General features: G+C 37.4%; 1 pseudogene; it reads right to left on the minus strand.

Annotated features, from left to right (window-relative positions):
* Positions 1-1376: 1376 nt before the first annotated feature.
* Positions 1377-2737, minus strand: LOC143592413 (acyl-CoA-binding domain-containing protein 1 pseudogene; annotated as a pseudogene).
* Between the last annotated feature and the right edge of the window lie 18427 nt (positions 2738-21164).

The raw sequence follows: 21164 nt of genomic DNA on the forward strand, positions 1-21164 counted from the left end.
GATGAATGTCTCAATGTGACTTAACCATCAGTGTAATTAAATCTCAATACAATAAATAGACTGTTTCCCGTGGGCCAAGTCTCACTCTCAAGTGTACTAAACAAATAATTTATAGAAAATGGAAAAAAATATTAACACTTATAAAAGAGTAGAATACTAACATACTGACCTTCATCCATCCTCTTAATCCTTGCCATCACACAATGACATAAACACCTCGAAAGCTTGCTCTTAAATTCATAATTTCACCTTGACAAACCATTCTTATTTTATTTATTAGCTAAAACATAAAGATAGAAACAAGTTAGATTACAAATTAATATATTAAACATATAAATAAATAGAATGGTATAGCATATACTTACCAAATGTTCTCTGTTACAACCCACAAAATCATGCATAACCTATCATAAAACAATAGCGACACTCTCATCCGTTAGATTATTGACATCACTAAATAATTAATTAAATTAACAGTTAGTAAATTAGAAAAAAAGTAAAAAAAACCACACTCCCATCTGCTAGCCATCATACATCAACATATATCCATATATAAACATACAACGGCATACATGACAAAAAAAAGAGGAAAAAAAAGAAGGTAGCTGTCACGTGAAATAGGTTTGAATAATATATAGAAAACAAGTTATCAGAGTAGTTTGTACATATGGGAAGATGACGATTATGAACTAATCTATGAATATACCTGTAAGCAAAGCAGTGTTGGTGCCACCATTTGTTCATCATAGGAAGCAAATCAGAAGAAGAATGTGGTATGCTTGTGTTGAAATGGGTTCAAATTTTCCTTTTTCCTGAATTTCAAAGATGCCTTATGTTTGACTATGGGCATAGTCTTAATTGTTGATAACTATGTAGTTAATTTGTGACTGTATAGCATTAGTCTACCTAAATTATCAGACTTATAGTACCTGTTGTCATTTAAGTCAGCTGTGGCTCAATAGTAACGCCCTGCGTTAAGCCGAAATAGATATGAGTTTTAGCAAATCACGTTTTTCACATTATGGATATTCGTATATCCAACTTACACATGTCTAAAAACCGGTAACAAATTTCTTGTCCTTGACCAATCGCCAAGCAGTGCCTATTTTTTAACGACTCTCATTTGCGATAGAATGGGCTTCTATCAATCTATCATACTTTAATTTTAGAAAGGCATACGAAAGACATGTTGTTAGCATATTTAATTAAATACTAAGCTATGACTACGAAATTACAGTTTGTAAGAAAAATGTACCGGAAAAAAGATTTTAACTTGCTATTTTTCGCCAATTTGTCTTGATTTTTCATTATTTTCTATAAAATAGAATTTCACGTATGCCCCAAGAGAATTTAACAGTCTTCGGCTTAAATATATGTCATTCAGCATTCATTTTAGCTTCAAGCCTGCAAACAAAAATAATATCAAGCTTCAAATTTTACATTTATGATCCAAAAACATGTAAGAACATAAGTTAGATGATATAAGCATCACTATCCAAAGTCATTAGATCCTCTAGAGAAAACAGGAAAAAAATCATGTACGTCTATAGCCAGTTAGTAGTAACAGCTAGCAAAATGTCTCCACATTCAATTTTAAAACTTAAGCTCTGGACACAATTTATTATGTTTTATTTTGATAGCCACTTTTACAGTGGTTATGTAGTAATGAGATTTAAAGCATCAAGTAAGCATAACTAAAAGTCATTTCACATGATCTTAAAACTTCAAAGTCATTTAAAATGTGTTAACATATTAAGTCAGTGTTCAAACTAAAATTACTTGACATAATTTTTTAGATAGCTGGACCTTTTTACCTTGACCTCAGAAGTTATGTTAACATAGGTTAAAGATAACACACATACACAACCTAATGATGCATCAAAAAAGCTGAAAACCTAAATACGAAATACAGATAACTCAAAAGCTAATATAAACAACCAACATTGGACATAACAAATGTGAGCCAAATTGAAAAGATAAACGAACAACCTAGCTACAATTAAGTCCAGCCATCTCAAGAATTAAAGTGACAAAAAAATTAACCTAAACTCTAATTAATTTGAAGAACACGCAGACCATCTTCATACAAACCATGGCAGAAGGAGTCAGAGGAGCAGTTACTGGACAAATAACACCGGACGCCATCTCCCGCCAACGCCTCCACCTAGGGTTACCAAATGCAACCCGGCGACAGCTACGGCTGCAACCTGGCACCGGTAGAATCGAAATCGATACGACCGTCGCCTCGGGTTTGTAAGCTGAAAACGTCGAAGCGGTGATGGTGGTGGCGTCACGGTTGAGTGTAGTGCCGAAAAGAAGAGGTGAGAGCAAGTATAGAGATCCGATGACGGTAGGAAACAATATATATATTCGCTGGAAACAATCCATAAAGCTGCAACTGCAACTCACTAGAAACCTTCTGTGAAGACCGATCAGCCGCAGTGGACGCTACAAACGCAGTGGCCGCAGTAAATGCCTCGTCCAATTTCGTACTCTCCACACCTTCCCGGTCATCATCATCGTCAGTACCAATCAAGGGTTGTTTTTCACCGTCCGTACTGTAAACCCTAGCAGCATCCGCATCTGAGTGTTTATCTTCCGATTCGTCGGAGTTGGCACGAGTGATACGGAGATTTTGGTCGCGAAAGGAGAAGATAACTGAGAAAAGCTTAGCTACAAGGAAGGAGAATATGAGGCCGAATAATATTGATTGAGTGTATTGTTGCCAGTCAAACATTGTAAACAAACAAACCCTACAAACCTAATTGAATATGTAGAGATGGAGACTGAGGAGGAATCCGGTGAGATTGCATTGGGTTTTAATAAACTTAATTTTAGTTGGCTTTACTGATGATCAACCCTAAACTATTGGACTCAAATCACTCATCAGATAATCCGGCCTGCAAAATAAATTACTATTGTTTTTATTTATTTAAACTACCAATCTGTCAATCTTAAATATATATAAATGAAATCTTTAAAGTCTCTCTGGTAGATAAAAACACTTGTTTTTATTTATTTAAACTATCAATCTATCTATCTAGCGAATAAGTGTACTATAAAACTGATGTTTTATAACTCATATATCAAGTTTCCTATTACGGTGTATTACAATAACACCAAAATGGTTAAACGTCATGTAAGGTTAAAATTATAAGTCCCAAGTGTCAAGTGTCATATTAAGTTATGTTATAATAAAACTCTAGCGAATAAGCGTCCTATAAAACATATGTTTTATGACTACAAAATTAAGTGTCCTATTACGGTGTATTATAAAAACACCACAATGATTAAGCGTCCTATAAAGGTTAAAGTTACAAGACTCAAGTGCCAAGTGTCCTGTAAAGTTATGTTATAATAAAACTCCAGCGAATAATCGTCCTATAAACCAGATGATTTATGACTAAAATATATCAAATGTTCTATTACGGTGTATTATAATAATACCACAATGATTATGCATCTTATAAAGGTTAAAGTTATATGACCATAGTGTAAAATGTCTTATTAAGTTATATTCTTATATGACTTCGACTAGAAAGGGTCCTATAACAACGAACATATATGACTTAACTACAAAGTGTCCTATTAAGTTATGTTATAATAAGATCTCTAGTGATAAAGTATCCTATTACATTACCACATAATGGGACACAAATAACTACATGTCTTATAGATTACTTTATTAGGATTTACATTTAAAGTGTCTTATTAAGTTATATGATAATACGACCCCAAAGAATCATCTATCCTATTAAATAACTTTTTAGGACACTGGTTCTGTAGCGTATATTGTAAAAGGACCCCAAATATTCATTTTTCCTATTAAATAGATTTTAGGACCCTATTTTACAAGCGTCCTACACAAAAGGTCCTAAAAAGCCCTTTTTGTTGTAGTGTACAATTATCAAATTTTAAAACATGAGGGACCAATGATGAAAAAATCATATTAGGTGGACCATAAAAAAATAATAACAATATTATAATGGATTTCGGTCCATCAATGAGTTCTCTGTCCAAAGGGGAGATCTCAGTTAAATAAAGTGGTTTTCGGTCAAGAATGGTGTTCTCTGTCAAGATTAACCGAGAACATGAGTTCTCGGTCAAAGGCCAGGAGATCTCGGTCAACTAAGTCAACAGAGAACCCTTTTGATTGGCCATGGGTTGTCGGTCTGACAGTTGGAGACAGAGAACCCTTTGTATTCCTTCTTGAAAAATGTGCCATCTTCTCAGAGAGGGCCGAAATCCCCATTAAACCTGCAAAAAACATTTGAGTCCTTTGACATTTAGCCCTAACACTCTCCAATCGAAGTCCCAATCAATAATCTAACAACTCATCATCCTTGTTCATTTAGGAGATTCGTCTATCCATCTAGTCATCAAACGAGATCACAGATCATTTAGACTCACAAAAACAATTAGCTTGACCCGGGTTTATTTACCCGTGAGTCAAATAAACACAAACATCGATAAGAGCTTAATATGAGTGGCCAAGCAACAAGAAGCTTTCGGCCAGATGACTTAAGAGAGAAAGGGTTTTGAATATTGAATGCAATGAAAACAATAATTGTGGTTAAAAGGATTATTTATACCCCACTCGAAATGGGCCGAGAACCCATAAACAGGCCCAAACCAGATGTTCAGCCCAAAAAACATGTCATCAAATAAACAGCAAACCAACACAAGGCCCAAATTAGTTTAAACATATTCAAAACGACCCAGTTAGATCACGCGTTTCGAGGAGAGTGGTTTCGAGATAAAACAAACAAAACATAAATAAACAATAATAATAATAATAACACGAAAAATCAATCCTTTCAAATTTTGCAAGTTGGGATCAAATTTCAGTTTTATTATGAAAACGCCGCCTTTCATGAAAAGATCCGAACGTGAAATCATATTGTTTAAGATGTTGTTACAAGGATTCATGTTCAGCGTTATTATGACATAAAGAAGCAGGTTGATAGCAGGTATAACAAACTTAGCATGATTTTAATTGCATCAGTGATATGAGTTAGGTTCAGTTTGGCATAAAGCTTAGATGGACATAACTTATGGACCTGTGATGCCTCCTATCTCTTCTCGAAACGTATTTGGCTTTCCCCATATCACCCCAATTTAACTTCAACCCCTTAGTGCTTGATCAAAAATTTTAGGTAACAGTATAAACTTTGAGCTTTAAGCTTATCGAAAGACAAAAACACAAATTATAGACATACTTAACTTCTCAACATCATTCACAGTTTTTTATTTTTTTATAATAAAAATAACAAGCACCTTCAAGTCCCGAATCTGGATCACTAAAGAAAGATAGCAGAATATTTTTGTTGATCAAGACACTAACGGGCTCGTGTATGACTGGGTAATTGTTTTTCTGCCTATCATTCGGAGAGATGGAGACATGCACATGTCATCAAAATGACTCTCCACAGTAAGTTCAGCATATTTAGTTTATATCACTTCTACTTTTACGCATCATGGAAAGCTACCATACAAATCAATGACTGTTCTATAGCCTTTTAAGCTTAATAACTTCACCCGTTAGGCACACAGAAACAAATTATCTATCATTTTCCAAATGTTAGATCAATTTTCATTTAAAAATATTTTGAAGCTTCTAAAAAGCTGTAAACTAAATAATCATATCATTTCCCAGAGAGTTACAGAATATATAAATGTTAGGAACTCAGTCACCCCGGTCACTCTTCAGTTTTCAGGTAAATGGCTATCCCGTATGACCACTAGTGGTTAACAGGACCAAACACATATGAGAATACGTGTCCCTCCAACTTGGAATTACCGACATAATTTTATGTGAAAGCATTCAAAACACGAAAACATATCACAATCTCCCCGGGTGCTTTCAGTCTTTAGATAAATGGCTATCCTGTGAATCTACGAGTAGATCACCGGACCAAACATATACAAGTATATGTTCTTCAAACTTGAGAAACCGATATAATTTTAAGCGAGAGTGAATCATGAAAAACGTAATCAAAACTTTTAATAATTTTTTTTAATAAAAAACACACACACACTCATTTTGAATATTTTAATTTTTCTCACGTTAAATTTGTGTAAAATTATAAAATATGTACAAATTTATTCTCAAAAAGACTCAATCCTCAAAACGGATCATTTTAAGAAAACTCACAAGCACATAAAATTTGGCTGTTTCAACCGATTTTGTAAATAAATCAGCAACATTGTTATCAGTGTGAACTTTTTCAAGGTGAATCAATTTTCGGTCGTAACAGTCACGAATAAAATGAATTTTAATATCGATGTGCTTGGTTTTAGAGTGTTGAACCGGATTCTTAACAATTGCAATGGCAGCATCATTATCACAAAAGATAGGGGTGTCAAGAAATTCCAAACCGTAATCCAGCAGTTGGTTTTGCGTCCAGATAACCTGTGAGCAGTAAGCTGATGCAGCAACATACTCCGCCTCGGAAGTCGAAGTGGAAAACGTTTGTTGTTTCTTACACTGCCATGAAATGAGACGATCTCCTAAAAACTGGCATCCGGCAGATGTGGATTTCCTGTCAATGTCATCTCCACCACAATTGCTATCAGCAAAAGCATAAAGATCAAATTTTGAGTGTTTGGGATACCAAAGACCTAACTTTGGTTGTCCCTTCAGATATCTAAAAATACGTTTAACAGCAATTAAATGAGAGAGTTTAGGATTAGCCTGGAAACGAGCACATTGACAGACTGCAAACATGATGCCTGGACGACTGGCAGTGAGATACATCAGAGACCCGATCATTGATCGATAGTACGTTTGATCTACGGGACTCCCTTCCGGATCAGATGACTGTAGAGGCCTTTCCGCCATAGGAGTGTTAGCACTTTTGGAATCTTGAAACTCAAATTTTGCGAGCATATCCTCAACATACTTCCCTTGATGCAGTAAAATTCCTGCGAGCTTTGGCGAACCTGTAACCCCAAAAATGTAGTCATTTCACCCAACGAACTCATCTCAAAACCTTTTCTTCATAACTCCTTCAAATTCCGCACAGAACTCAGCATTGGTGGATCCAAGAATAATATCATCCACATAGATCTGGACTAGAATCAAATCTTTTCCGACAGTTTTACGGAACAAGGTTTGATCAATGGTCCCTCGCTTGTAACCATGATCTAGAAGATGTGCCGTCAATGTAGCATACCACGCCCGAGGAGCCTGATGAAGCCCATAAAATGCCTTGTCTAACTTGTAGACATGATTTGGTTTCTTGGAGTCAACAAAACCCAGTGGCTGATCCACGTAGATCTCTTCTTTGACTACGCCGTACAGAAATGCGGTCTTAACATCCATCTGATATACTATGAACCCCATGAATGACGCGTAGGACAGAAAAATTCTGATGGCCTCAAGTCTAGCCACTGGAGCATAGACTTCAATGTAATCTAACCCTCAACTTGACGAAAACCACGAACTACCAATCGTGCCTTGTTTCGAACAATAACCCCGGTGTCATCTTGCTTATTTCAGAAGACCCATCTCGTATCAAGTGCTTTCTTTCCTTCCGGTAACTCAACCAATCTCCAAAATTTCAACTTATCAAAGTGATTCAATTCTTCATGCATAGGATCTACCCAACTTGGTTCCTAGAGAGCCATTTCTACTGTCTTTGGCTCAATTTGAGAGATGAAACAGGAAAACAGATAGCTGTTTATGTGTCCTGTCTGGCTTCTGGTGGACACGCCCGTTTCACGAGGACCTATGACATTCTCTATTGGATGACATTTCTGAATCCTCGATAGAACTAAATGATCGGAAACATCACCGGTATAATGCAAGTTTGACACATTTACATCGATATTAGCAAGAGGGTTCTTCCATCCAGAGGTCGATGTACTATGTGAGTATGAGGTGCTGGCGACATATTCATTTGGAATGGCATTGGGAAACAGCCCGAAAATCTGACGAATAGGACTCTCCCCCCTCAACTTTTGTAGCATCTTCAGACGAGTTTTGCGAGTATTCAGTTTCTGGAACTTCTTTAGGCTGAGTGACGGATGCGGGTGTGTCGTCATTAAGTGATTCTGTGACATCATCATCCAGAAGTGGAGAGATGTGAGATACTGCATGTGGGTCATCTTTCTCAGCATCCACTGTAGCACCACCTGAAGGTTCTGTGATGAGGACCAGAAGCACATTGAACGGTTTGAAGAGTTCATTGTAATCGAATAACCAGTTCAGACCAACACGGGCATCAGTCTCGTTTTCATCCAACCAACGAACATCATAGGAGGCGGTATGGCCCGCATAACCAACAAAGTAACAATCATCTACTTTGGCCCTGAATTTCGGAGTAGACTCGAGATTCAGTAGAGTGCACGGACAACCAATGCTTTGAAATGTGCAACAGTAGGCTTATGACCATAGAGAATCTCATATGGAGTTTTCATTTGTGATTTGTTGATTATCACCCGATTCTGAACATAACAGGCCGTATTAATAGCTTCTGCCTAGAAGAACAGTGGCAGTTTAGAATCACACAACATAGTCCTTGCCACTTCGATAAGAGTTCTGTTTCTCCTTTCAGCCACACCATTCTGTTATGGTGTCCTTGCTGAACTGTACTGACGGAGCACCCCCCCCCCTTGTGAACAGAAATAATTTAATGATGCATTCTTGAATTCCGTACCATTATCACAACGTATTCCCTTCAGCTTCAAATTCAATTGGTTCTCCATAAGCAATATAAACTTCTTGATCCAATCTGCAATTTCACTCCTATTTGACAAGAAAAACACCCAAGTAAAACGTGAGTAGTCATCAGTAATAACAAGACAATAAGAGCTGCGAGAAAAACTCAAGCCATGAACCGGACCAAAAAGATCCATGTGTAGCAATTGAAAAACTGATAAAATGGTGTTAATCAATTTTGGCTTATGAGTTTTTTGATGATGTTTACCCAAAGCACATGCCACACATTTTTCAATGGTCACAAAATCTTTAATAGGTAGGCCACGTACCAAATCATTTTTAGCAAGACGATTCAAATTTTTAGTATTAGGATGACCAAGACGACGATGCCATAGCATGGCATTATGTTCTGACACTTTTGAAAACAAACAAGTTATTTCATCAGGAACATTTTTGTTCATGTCGATCACATAAGAATTATCTTTTCGTAGTGATCGAACAAGAATCCAGCCTTCGGGTATAATTATACGAGATTTCAAAATCAAGCACTCCTTCTTAGTAAAATGAGTTGAAAAAACTATATCACAGATTTGTGACATGCTCAACAAGCTGTGCTTCAATTCTGGAACAAAATTAACATTTTCGAATCGTAGAACACTGTTACTTACAGTACCCTTCTGAGTAATCTTCCCATTTTCTCCTCCCGCAAAGGACACATACCCACCATTAAATGTTTGAATATCGTGTAGTTGGGACATGTCCCCTGTCATGTGGCTCGAACAGCCACTATCAACATACCAAGGTCTGATGATATTCCTCCATAGCTGTCCCTGCACAAAGCGCGGGACTATTAGACTTTGGTACCCAGTCCATAGTTACAATGGGAGACCCTGACTCATCTAAAGTTGTCACGTGTTGCCATGACATGTCCTTTTGATCATCAAACGTTTGGTTTGCAGACTCTTTTACCGGAGATTTAGGCAACCATTTATATCTACCATTGTAAAATTTTGCATCATATGAATGATTGACTTCATCTCCAGTGTTTTTGGGTTAGAAGGACACGATTTTGTCTTTTCTACCTGTTTCGGTTTAGAATACGTGTTCGTTTTTTAAATCGAAGCACCTTTTCTAACCCTATTGCGAAACATGTTTGGCTTGGTCTGATGAGGACTAAACCTGGCAGATTTGTTTTGGTTCCAATCATTGTCAGAGGGATTAGCCTGATTATGCCTGAATCTTTGCCTGTACGAATTATGAGGCATATAGGGCATATTCCTCTAATAAAATCTATAATAGGGAACGTATGTACAATGTGGACAATTTCTGGCAATATGACCAGGAGTGCCACAATTAAAACAAGTTTGACGTTTTACGTAGAAGTCATTTTGGGCAACTCCTCGTCTAGACTGGTTGTGTGGACCAGTTTGCTTAAAATTACGAAGACCATTTTTAACATTATTGAACTTATCACCTTGTTTGTTATTTGAGCATCCCTCTTTAACAAATTTAGATAGTGAGTATTTGTTGGAATTTTTCGAATTTTTAATCTTACTGAAACCACATTATCAGAATCCAAGGTTTTAACAGAATAAACGACACAAGAATCCTTGCTCTTTAAAACAGAGCCCACACAAACAGTCGGGATAACAGAATTCAAAACACGTAGTTTTAAAGAAACATCATAAACAATGTCATTATTAAATTCAAAACAAGGTTCGTCATCCTCATCAGTCCATTCCTTCACAATTACTTTTTCTACACATGAAGCAAACACATTAGAATCGTTCACTCCTGAAGTGGACGCACTTGCATTCTCAAAACTAGCTCCATCACATTTATCTTGTTTGCCGTACTTTATGCCCTTTATCTTTTCTTCATGTTCTTTGGTAACAGGAGTACTAACATAATTGTGGTTGTAGGGTGGGGGAACTCGACTATATCCTACGCCCCCACCTTCGTTTTCTTTCCACCATAATTGATTTTCGATCATTGAGTTAACTACGTCACTAAAACCATCGAATTTTTTAAAATCTAGTTTAGCCCTTTCAAATTTACTAGTTAGATTCAAAATTTCCATGTTAGAGGCTTCCATTTTAGCAGTTAATTCAATAATTTCCTGTTTGGCATTGAGGTAGTGACAACATTTTATACTGATTCAGACTTAAGCTTAGATAAATCCTTTTGAGTTTCTTCTATTTTATCTAGAAAGCCCTTTACGTTTTTCTTAAGTTTAAAATTTTTAGATTTTACTCTTTCCATGTCTCTAATTAAATTATCATTGTGGATCCTATATAATTCTATTTTATCAACACGGTCTTGAAAACATGGTTAAAAACTTACCTCAGATGAGTCAGGAGAAGTGAAAGCCATATATGCGAATTGAAGTTCTTTGACTTGCTCCTCAACAACATTTTCTTCTTCAGTGTCTTCAACATTTGCGAAGTTTGCAGTCTGATTTCCAATGTTGAGAGCAGCCATCTGTTTCTGCCCGTCCTCTTAGTGAATTTCTTGGCCCGAAATACTGCCATGGCGATTTACCAAGAAATATCCATTTCTTCAACATCATCAGGATGGATCTGATCGAGCTCAGCAGCAACCATAGGTTGGACCAAATCTCCAGCTAGAAATGCATTATAGTAGTTCATGAATCCTGCTATTAGAGCTCTGTTATCCTGAGTCTCTTTCGGAATGGAGGGAATCTGACTGGAGTTCTGACCATAAGCAATACCAGAAGATGAAGATTTTCCATTATCAGTTGAAGATTGAGCAGACTTAGTGAAGAATACTAGAGCTGGTTGAGGTGGAATGGAAGATGATTGGCCTTGAGTGGATTTGAACATTTGAAAGTTTCCTTGAGGTGGATGTTGCTGAGTTGTCTTGAACATTGAGAAACTGTGTTGAGAAATGAGGGCATTGTTGGAAGCAACGTTGTACCCAGCTGCAGTGTAGGAGTTTGCATGATTTATTGCACGTTGCTTGTCATCCATATCACATGCCTTGATACTAACCATCATTTCAGATATAGACATTCTGTTGAGATCTTTAGTCTTCTTGATAACAGCAACATTCATATCCCAACTCTTTGGCAAAGAGTTCACCAGCTTGTTGTTTATCTCAGAGGTTGCTGGATAAATGCTTGCGTATCTCATTTCAGTCACCAGGGTTATGAACTTTTGGAGTTGAGTCTCCAACGACTATCCCAGAACATGGTTAAACATTTTGAACTTTTGTCGCGGCAAGTTTTGGCCACTTCTTTTCATGTCTTCATTTCCTTCATTCACCTCAATTAACGCTTCCCATAATTCTTTAGCAGATTTCAGTTCTCTAAAATCAAGAGCAATCTCAGGTGAAAGTGTCATGGTTAAAGTTGAAAGTGCCTTTTCATCCTCCTCAACTTTAGCAAAATCATCATCATCATACATAGAAACGGGCTTCACAACAATTTCAGTTGAGTTATCACGTTGATAAGTAATTCACTGAGGTCCCTTAACAATACTTCTCCAAACTTTGGCATCCTTCATCTTAACGTATTTCTCAAAACGAAACTTCAATTCACTAAACCCCTCATGAGACAAGAGACGGGGTATACGAGTGGTGGTCCCCATTATAGAGTCCACTTCTTGATGGAGTGACGTGTTGGTTGAACCATTGCCATTAGTTAACTGTTCCATGTTAAGTTAAATTAGTTCACAATTAATTTAAGTCCAGAAAATATAAGTCCAAAACACAAAGCCCAAATCACGTTGATCAGGCCAAAAAGTGGTTACAGTCCTGTTGACCGAGAACTAATGTTGACTGAGAACCAAAACAGTTGACAGAGAACCACAGTTTGTAGACCGAGAACTAGATTCTTTGACCGAGAACTAATACCTAGAACTACAGCAAGTTGGCCGAGAACTCAAATCTTTGACCAAAAACTCAAAACGTTGACCGAGAAATCAAAAATCTGAGCCGAGAACACTTGTTTGATGCCGAGAACTCTGTTTTAAGCCGAAAACCAATTTTAATCGTAACTAACTTCCGATAAAACTGGGATTTGATTTGTTTCCAAATCAAAAACCAATCTTTTACCAAAAAAAAACATATCCTTCTCTTCTCCGATGAACAGTTCGCCGGAAAAACTAACACAACCACCAAGGAGCAAAGATCTTGAATCCTTGATATCAAAATAACGAGCCTGAATAGGTCTAAGGTTCTGATACCAATTGTAAGGTCCAAGACGGATCTTTCATTTATGATATCAACGAATCTAGATGTTGGTGCAGAAATCTAACACTAGATGATTCAAGAACAAAGAACACAAACACGTAGAACGCAAGGAATTGCTTCAAAACACACGTTATATTCAACGTCGGGTGCTTAAGCACTATGATTACAACCTCGTCCAAGAAACTTTAGATGGCCAAAAACTACTAACTCAATGAACAACCAAACCCTATACAGTAAATAAACTATATATAGAGTAGCAAACATGTAAGCCCAACCATAGCCCAAAGCCCACCGAGATCCATATGGATCTCGGTTTACATACGCAACCCAAGACTAAACAAACTACCTACAAACCATCTAATCTAGGCCCAACAGTCGTAGTCGTTTAAAGTTTCCATCCAGCGTCATTGACGCATGTTAAGTTCTTTTTGTTCAAAAATGTGTTTTAAACTCTTATGATCGGTATACACGATAAATCTTACTCCATAGAGATAGTGCCTCCATATCTTTAATGCAAAGATTATGGCGCCTAACTCTACATCGTGAGTTGTGTAGTTCTTTTCGTGTACCTTGAGTTGACGAGAGGTGTAAGCGATCACTTTTTTCGTTGCATTAGTACGCATCCCAAACCGGAATGAGACGCGTCACTAAAGACAACAAAGTCCTCGGTACCTTCTGCAAGTCCAGTATAAGTGCTTGGGTGAGTTTTTGTTTAAGTACATCGAACGCCTCTTGTTGTTTGGTTCCCCATTCATACTTGATTTTTTACGAGTTAATGAGGTTAGGGGAACGCGAATACGAGAAAATTTTTCGATGAATGATGTGTGACAGATGATGCTCTTTTTAAGTAACTCACAACTAAGCTTTAAATTTATTAAACGAAAATCCTAACAAATCCACACACAACCGGCAAGTGTACCGATCACTAATAGTATAGACCTAAGGAAGTCCGAGTATCGAACCCAAGGACACGAGAAAAGTACTTAATACTTAACCCTAACCAAGACTCACCTAAGAATAATATATTTTAAATGATTTTTAATTATTAACTATTTGACCTAACTTACTTTAACTAATTAATTAACTAAACTTAACTTAACTAAACTAAACACTTGATAAAACTTAGAGAATGAGACTTAACAATGGAGAAAACATCTACCTAGGTAAGAATCATATTGAAGGTATAATAATCTAATGGATTGAAGAATCTCACGACACCGGTTCCTAAGGATGACACAACTAAGGTTCACTCAATAAAGCTAAATTACCTCTCGGTCTCACTAACAAACTCTAACTTACACTTAATTGATTTTAAGAACACACCGGGAAAACGAGTTGTTAAAGTGCTCTAATGTCGACTCTCCTCTCGGTCTCACCGACACACTACCCTAATGGAGACGAATACTACGCAACCAAGTATAGAGGAACAATTTAGTTTAACTTAAACTAGATCAACTAATCGCTCAAAACCCAAACCCGACAAGAACCGAACCCGCTCTCGCGTGATCCTAATCCTAACAAGTAAAAGCTATGGGACGACCCTACTTCCTATCACCTCTCGGTCTCAAAGAAGGTGTCTACCTGCTGATTTTAACTAATTAATATACCCACTTAAATCCTACGGTTGTACTTCCCGCAAGCAATCTCTAAACACAAAGTAAAGAGTTCAAACAAGCTAAAATCAATCAAAACCGATTCAATCAATCAAAGCAAGAGGTAATTGAGTATAATTAAAAAAACACAGCCACTAAACACAACCTAATTCAATATTAAACCAAACTTTCATCAACAATTCAAGTCATAGTGATCAAACAATCCATATTACTTACAAAACCTAACAATATTCATCTAACCTAGGTAGAACTAACTAGTTTAGCCTAACATTATTTTTGGACGGCAGCTATACATTAGTTTAAGAATCATATAACTCAACCAAAACATAATTAAACTCATTCAATGATCAAGATCAATCAAGCACAAGTCAATCTTCAATTCAATTGCAAAACAATTCAAGTTAAAGATCAAAATCAACAAGTTATGAGTCTTGAACAATAGAACAAAGTTTATGGATGTAATACTCAAGATTATGGCTGAGTTTCTGGAGCTGCTGTACCAAGTTTTCCTAAGCCTCCTCCTTCTTCACTTGGTCACACAAGATGCAAAAACGACTTTCTTTGGAACCCTAGAAGCTGCCGATCAGAAGTTTTTTGGATGGTTGCTGCTGATTTTGGGATTTAGAGGCTGGTCTCGGGTTTTTTTCTTGTTAATTAACTTAATATATTATCATGTAAGGCGTTAATATTGTGGGCTTGGGTCGGGCCTAAAGTTTTAGTCTTCAAAAATGATCAAAAAGGCCCCTAGAGTCTTCAAACTTTACTCTTTTCTCCATTAAAACTCATAACCTACAATTAATTCAATCTTTGTAAGATCATGCAAAAACCATCTATAACTCTAATTTATTAAACTAAAAAGCAATTAAATCATGATAAAACGATAAGGAAAGTAAGTGTGTTTTACAACACATCAATGAACCTACAATAGTAGCCAGCCAAACCTAAGAAACTTCGGATCTCAGTTGGCGACTTTGGAATCTCCCACTTAGATATAGCTTCAATCTTAGTGGGGTCCACTTGAATACCATTTACGTTTATGATGTGTCCAAGAAATTCGCATTTTGAAAATTTGGCGTACAACTTCTCGGTTTTAAGTATTTCAAGTAAAATTCGAAGGTGATTTTCATGATCATCCTTAGAATTAGAATAAATAAGTATGTCGTCGATGAATATGACAACAAATTTATCCAAGTAAGGCTTACAGATTCGATTCATCATGTCCATAAACGCTGCTAGAGCATTAGTGAGACCAAACGGCATGATAGTGAACTCATAATGTCCATACCTTGTTCGGAACACGGTTTTTGGGATATCTTCAAATTGTACTTTGAGTTGATGGTAACCAGAACGCAGATTGATTTTTGAGAAATAGCTCGCACCTTGGAGTTGGTCGAAAAGATCGTCGATTCAAGGGAGTAGATAACGATTATTGATTGTGGCTTTGTTTAAGGCTCGGTAGTCGATACACATGCGCATTGATCCATCTTTCTTTTTGACAAATAGAATTGGTGCTCCCCGCGGCGATGAACTTGGTCGAATGAAACCCTTATCAAGTAGTTCGTCAAGTTGTTTCTTAGGTTCTTTCATCTCAGTCGGTTCTAGATGATACGGGGCTTTGGCGATCGGAGCAGTACCAGGTATAAGATCGATCCTAAACTCTACTTCACGATCGGGAGGGATTCCAGGGAGTTCATCGGGAAAGACATCGGAAAAGTTGGAGACAATAGGTACGTCCTTTATCTCCTTCGGTTTGGATTATTCGGTGACGTAGTCCATGAATGCTAAGCATCCTTGATTTAAACATTTGTTAGCCTTAATCATGGAAATTATGCTAACTTGGCCAGTGTCTTTTTCCCCTTCAATTCGAATGGTTCGTTTATCAGGGGGCTCGAAGTTCAACGTTTTTGCTATTGCAAATGATACGAGCATGGTTGTTGGATAACCAGTCCATACCAAGTACAATATCAAAACCATCAAGAGTCATGGGTAGAAATTGAATAGGCAAAACATAACCAGCTAATAAGATTTTTCCGTTTTCTAGGGCTTCGAAGATTTTAACAATTTCACCACAAGCGGTCTCGACGCTTAGAGTTTTATTTAGTTTGTTAATGGTTCGTTTAATAGACTACAATAGCTATAATCTATAAAACTTAAGTTGGCACCCGAATCAAACAAAACTCTAGAATATGTGTCATTGACTAGGAACATACCGGTAATGGTTTCCGGCATGTCGGCCGCCTTTTTGGTGTCAAGCATGAAAACTCTTGCATTGCCTTTCTTTTCATTTCGTTGACAACTTCCACCCGCTCCACCAGTCGCGGATTTGTTCTTAGGGCATTCAAAGTTCAGATGACCCATCTCCTTGCAGTTGTAACAGGTCATTGTCTTCTTCCAGCAATCGGCCGTTGTGTGGCCGGGACGATGACATGAGTCACAGACAAATGCGGTAGAGGACGGAGCGCAATGGCAGCGACCCTTAAGGTACTTTTTGCAAATCTTACATTGTGGGTTGTTGGAATTGAATCTAGATCTGCGTTGGTCAACACTTTTGCCCTTGAAGCGGGCATTTCCTCCCTTCTTTTGGTCGTTGGTTGATATGACCTTTTTGTCTTATTCTTTGATACGGACTAGGCCAACCATCAGATATCCAGCCAACTCCATCGCAGGATCGGCGGTTTGTGGGAGGTGTGACCGCACCATGTCACGGATTTCCCACAGCAGTCCACAAATATAACGAGTAACTTTGTTGGACTCAGGGGTTACCAACTGAGGCACTAAACGGCAGTATACATGGAATTTTGTGTTGTACTCGCGGAGATTTGTTCCTACGACCCTATGATTAAGAAATTTTGTTTGAATTTGGTCGGTTTCATGCACCGGACAGAACTTCGTCGTTATCATCTCCTTGAACTCTTCCCATGATAAGTTGTACAACACTTGCCTTCCCTTACTCATAATCAGCGTGTTCCACCATTCTAAAGCTTTTCCCTTGAACATTTGGGCAGAGTATTGAATCTTTTCTTACTCAGAACATTTGCTTATTATCACGATTGATTCCATCTCCTCAAGCCATCTTACGGTCGTAATGGCACCTTTGTCGCCATAAAACTCCTTAGGTCTAAAGTATTTAAAGTCTTTGAATGAACAACTATCAATTTTCATTTTCTTAAACTTTTGCTTAACATCAGCATTAGCATTGGATTCGTGAACACTCTCTTCAATGTGAGATGGTTTAGGACGAGATTTGACTGATTTACGAGAGGGTTCAATGGACTGAGATTGCCTAGATTGAGTTCTAGCTCTAACGGCTTCTGTTATAATTTTTTGGATTTGGTTCATGTATTTATCGGGAATTTGTTCTTCTTGTTCTTTCTATTTTTCTTTTCTTTTGTCTGCTTCTTTTCGAGAAGCTTCAGCATTATTATTTTGAATTAGCATTGCTGAAATTTAATAATATTATTTTCTTAAAATACACATTTTATTTATTTCACACACACACACACATATATATATATATATATCATAAATGATATATATATATATATATATATATTATTACAACATACATGTATATATATATATTCCTATCCTTATTCTTAGAACATTTCAACGTTCTGTATTACACACATTCTTACAACACAAAACACTCATTACAACAACATCAACCCTATTCTTGATTCACTTCGGGTTCTCAATCCTTCATGTATTTCTTCACAAGCTTGGTCATCTTGTTACATTTTCGAAGAAGCTTATCTCCTATCTTCTTCTTCTTGACTCCATCCACAGCTACCTTCTTCCTTAGATCATCAGTCTCGTGCAAGGCCCTATCAAGATGTTCTTCCTGCGATTGCGGGATCTCATTCGGATATCCATTTCCAGGTGGCGGATCGTGGTACCCTATCATGACGATATCTTAGTGGTTCTTGGGATATGGTGATAATGTCACATCAGGCAGGTAGTTGAAGAAAGCCTCAGCCGCTTAATTTTGCTCGCGGATCTCATTTGCTTGTTCCTCGATGGACGGGATCTTGCCTTGATATGGCATGAAGCTTGATGATGTCTTGTTCTTGATCTCTTGTAAGTATTGCACATATGGGTCCACGGAGCCATAACTTAGATTTTTGTGGAAGAACGGTTGCACAAATCCTTGTCCAGTCGGGCAATTACAGTCGGATGGCTCCACCATGGGCGTTGTTACTTCATTAGAATTTTCCTCCACAGGCTCCTCTTCCACTTACGGGTCTTCATCCTCTTCAGGATCTTCCTCCTCTATTAACTGGGTAATCTCTTTTACTATCGGGTGCATACGAATACTCTCATACGGCATCATAACCCTCATCTTCAGCTTTCGAGAAGGTCCATCGAAGATGTTGGGGTGAGAATCAACTGAGTCGAAACCAGAGGTTCCAGTGTGTCATCTTCGTTGGTCGGAGTGGCATTGCATCCAGTCGGACGAGTCGGACTCGGGTTTCTCCTTGATTTGTTTGTTAGAGAGGAATGCATACGACAGATGATACGTCGAGATCTCAGAAGGATGATACGTCGGGATCTCGGACGGGTGGTACATCGGTATGCTTGATGGGTGATAGCTTGAGTGTCTTGGGGGATAGTTCCTTTGCATTGGTGGACTATCGGGTAAATTGATCGGACATTGTTCGGTTCCAGGGAAGTATATTGGTTTGGTTAGGTCAATCAGTTGATCTTGATTGAAGAAGGACTCGTAGTAATCCTCGTTCATGTTATCCTTCGGTAGGGGTTCGGGAATTCCAGCTCTTCTTGCGTCTCTCATGAATCCATACATTATCTTCTTGAACGACATCTATACGTTGGGTGGTTTAGATTGAGGTGGGATAGAAAAGGTTTACCAGCCTATCTTATCCCTATTTTAAAATAACAAGTAATAAAATAGTTTTCCTATTTACTTGGATCGAAGCTTAGGTATTATCTTTTAATACCTAATTCGCTAAGATCGATGGCTCTAATACCAACACTTGTCGAACCCCATACTACGGCCTAGGCGTGAGACACATATGTTGGTACCATATTTGTAAATATATCAGAGTTACGTATTAAAAAGCGGAAGTCTTATAATTATGTGGATTTAAAGTGTAATATTTACATTCAAAATACGGGATTATAAAATACATGTTCAATGTATTACTTGTTTATACAAAAGATTAATTGTTATATTAAAACCACCATTTATTTTTAAAGTTTAACAAAGCAATCCGAGCCATCGGATATCTTGAGCACTTCAAGCTTCCAAGCCCTATTCTTGATTACCTGCAAAATGTTTAAAAATATGTCAGCAACACATGTTGGTGAATATGCTGACGCTAAAATATTTTCATTTACTTGATTACCCCTCGAGACATAACTTGGGTCCGGCCCATCGTGGCTTAGGAATAATCAAGCTTTTAAAAAAAACACAACTATAAACTCAAGTCTCTACACAAGGCACCCCAGCAAACACCGCAACGTTCGACATTACTTAGGTACCATACGTATACACATGGTCAGTCTCCCTCAGACGTAACTTGGGTCCGACCCATCGTGGCGGAGGTCGTGACCAAGTGTGGTGCGGTGTGCCCACCGATTTATTTACCACATATGTAAGGATCCAAACAAACGTACACGACAGCCTGAGGGCTAGCACTTACTTTTGTTTATAACCTTTTAGAGACACGTAGTCCCATGTAATTCTTTTTATTTAATTCTTTTGACTTGATTAAACTAGTTTGTAAAGTTGGCGTATTCACCTTTTCTTTGGATCAACTTCAATACACTGTCCGAGGGTCTTTCCCTTTTCTTCTATCTCGCACTTATAGTACGAGTATAACTTTTTATTAGTCGGATATACAATCTGACTTAACACCTTTAGTCTCTTTTTATAATCTTTACCTCGATTATATTTTCTTTGCTTTAAAACCTTTAGTTAAAAAGTATTCTTTCTTTCTTTTCTTTTATAAGTTAAAACTCTTTCTTTTTAACTTATATTCTTTTCTTTTCTTTTAATAAGATAAACCTTTAGTTAATCTTATTTTACTTTTCTTTAAAACCTACGTTTCTTCTTCTCTAAGAAACGTATATTTTTCTTTTCTTTATTATTTAAGAATAATCATGTTAACTTAAATAATATTATATTACAAAGAATTATATAATATTCACATTGATATCATATTCATATTCCTTTCTTTTCTTCTCTTTGTTATGTTTTCATTTATTTATAGAGGTATCGAGTATATCCTCGACTTAGGGTTTTAAGCCTTTATTTTGTTATTATTTTATTCGGGCATTATGCCTGCCTTCATTAACTTATAGAAACCCTACACAATCGAGCAGCACTTCTACGTCGCTTTGTTTTCTTTATCTTCTTGATCAGCACCTTTCCTTCGACACCTATTCCTTCGCATGCAAATCGAGACGCACCAATACTTCTCCACACGCTGGCACGCTTATCGAGGCGGGTCGTCGGGACGTCTTGGCAGCACCTTCTTTGTGGTAACGTCGTCGGTAAGTGGCACGTACTTCGAGGAATGTCGGAATTTGGGCACAGAAACCGAGAAATTTGGGCACGTTTTACAAGGTGATCGAAGGTACACTTTTATGAGGTTTAGAGAGATGTTAGAGAGAGGGAAAGAGCTATGGATTTTTGGTGTGAAGTTGGAGTTGGCCGT

The sequence above is a fragment of the Bidens hawaiensis genome, unplaced genomic scaffold (assembly GCF_021521415.1).
Source record: "Bidens hawaiensis isolate Kalapana, Puna unplaced genomic scaffold, B.hawaiensis_p1.1 tig00040742_1, whole genome shotgun sequence".
Lineage (NCBI taxonomy): Eukaryota > Viridiplantae > Streptophyta > Magnoliopsida > Asterales > Asteraceae > Bidens > Bidens hawaiensis.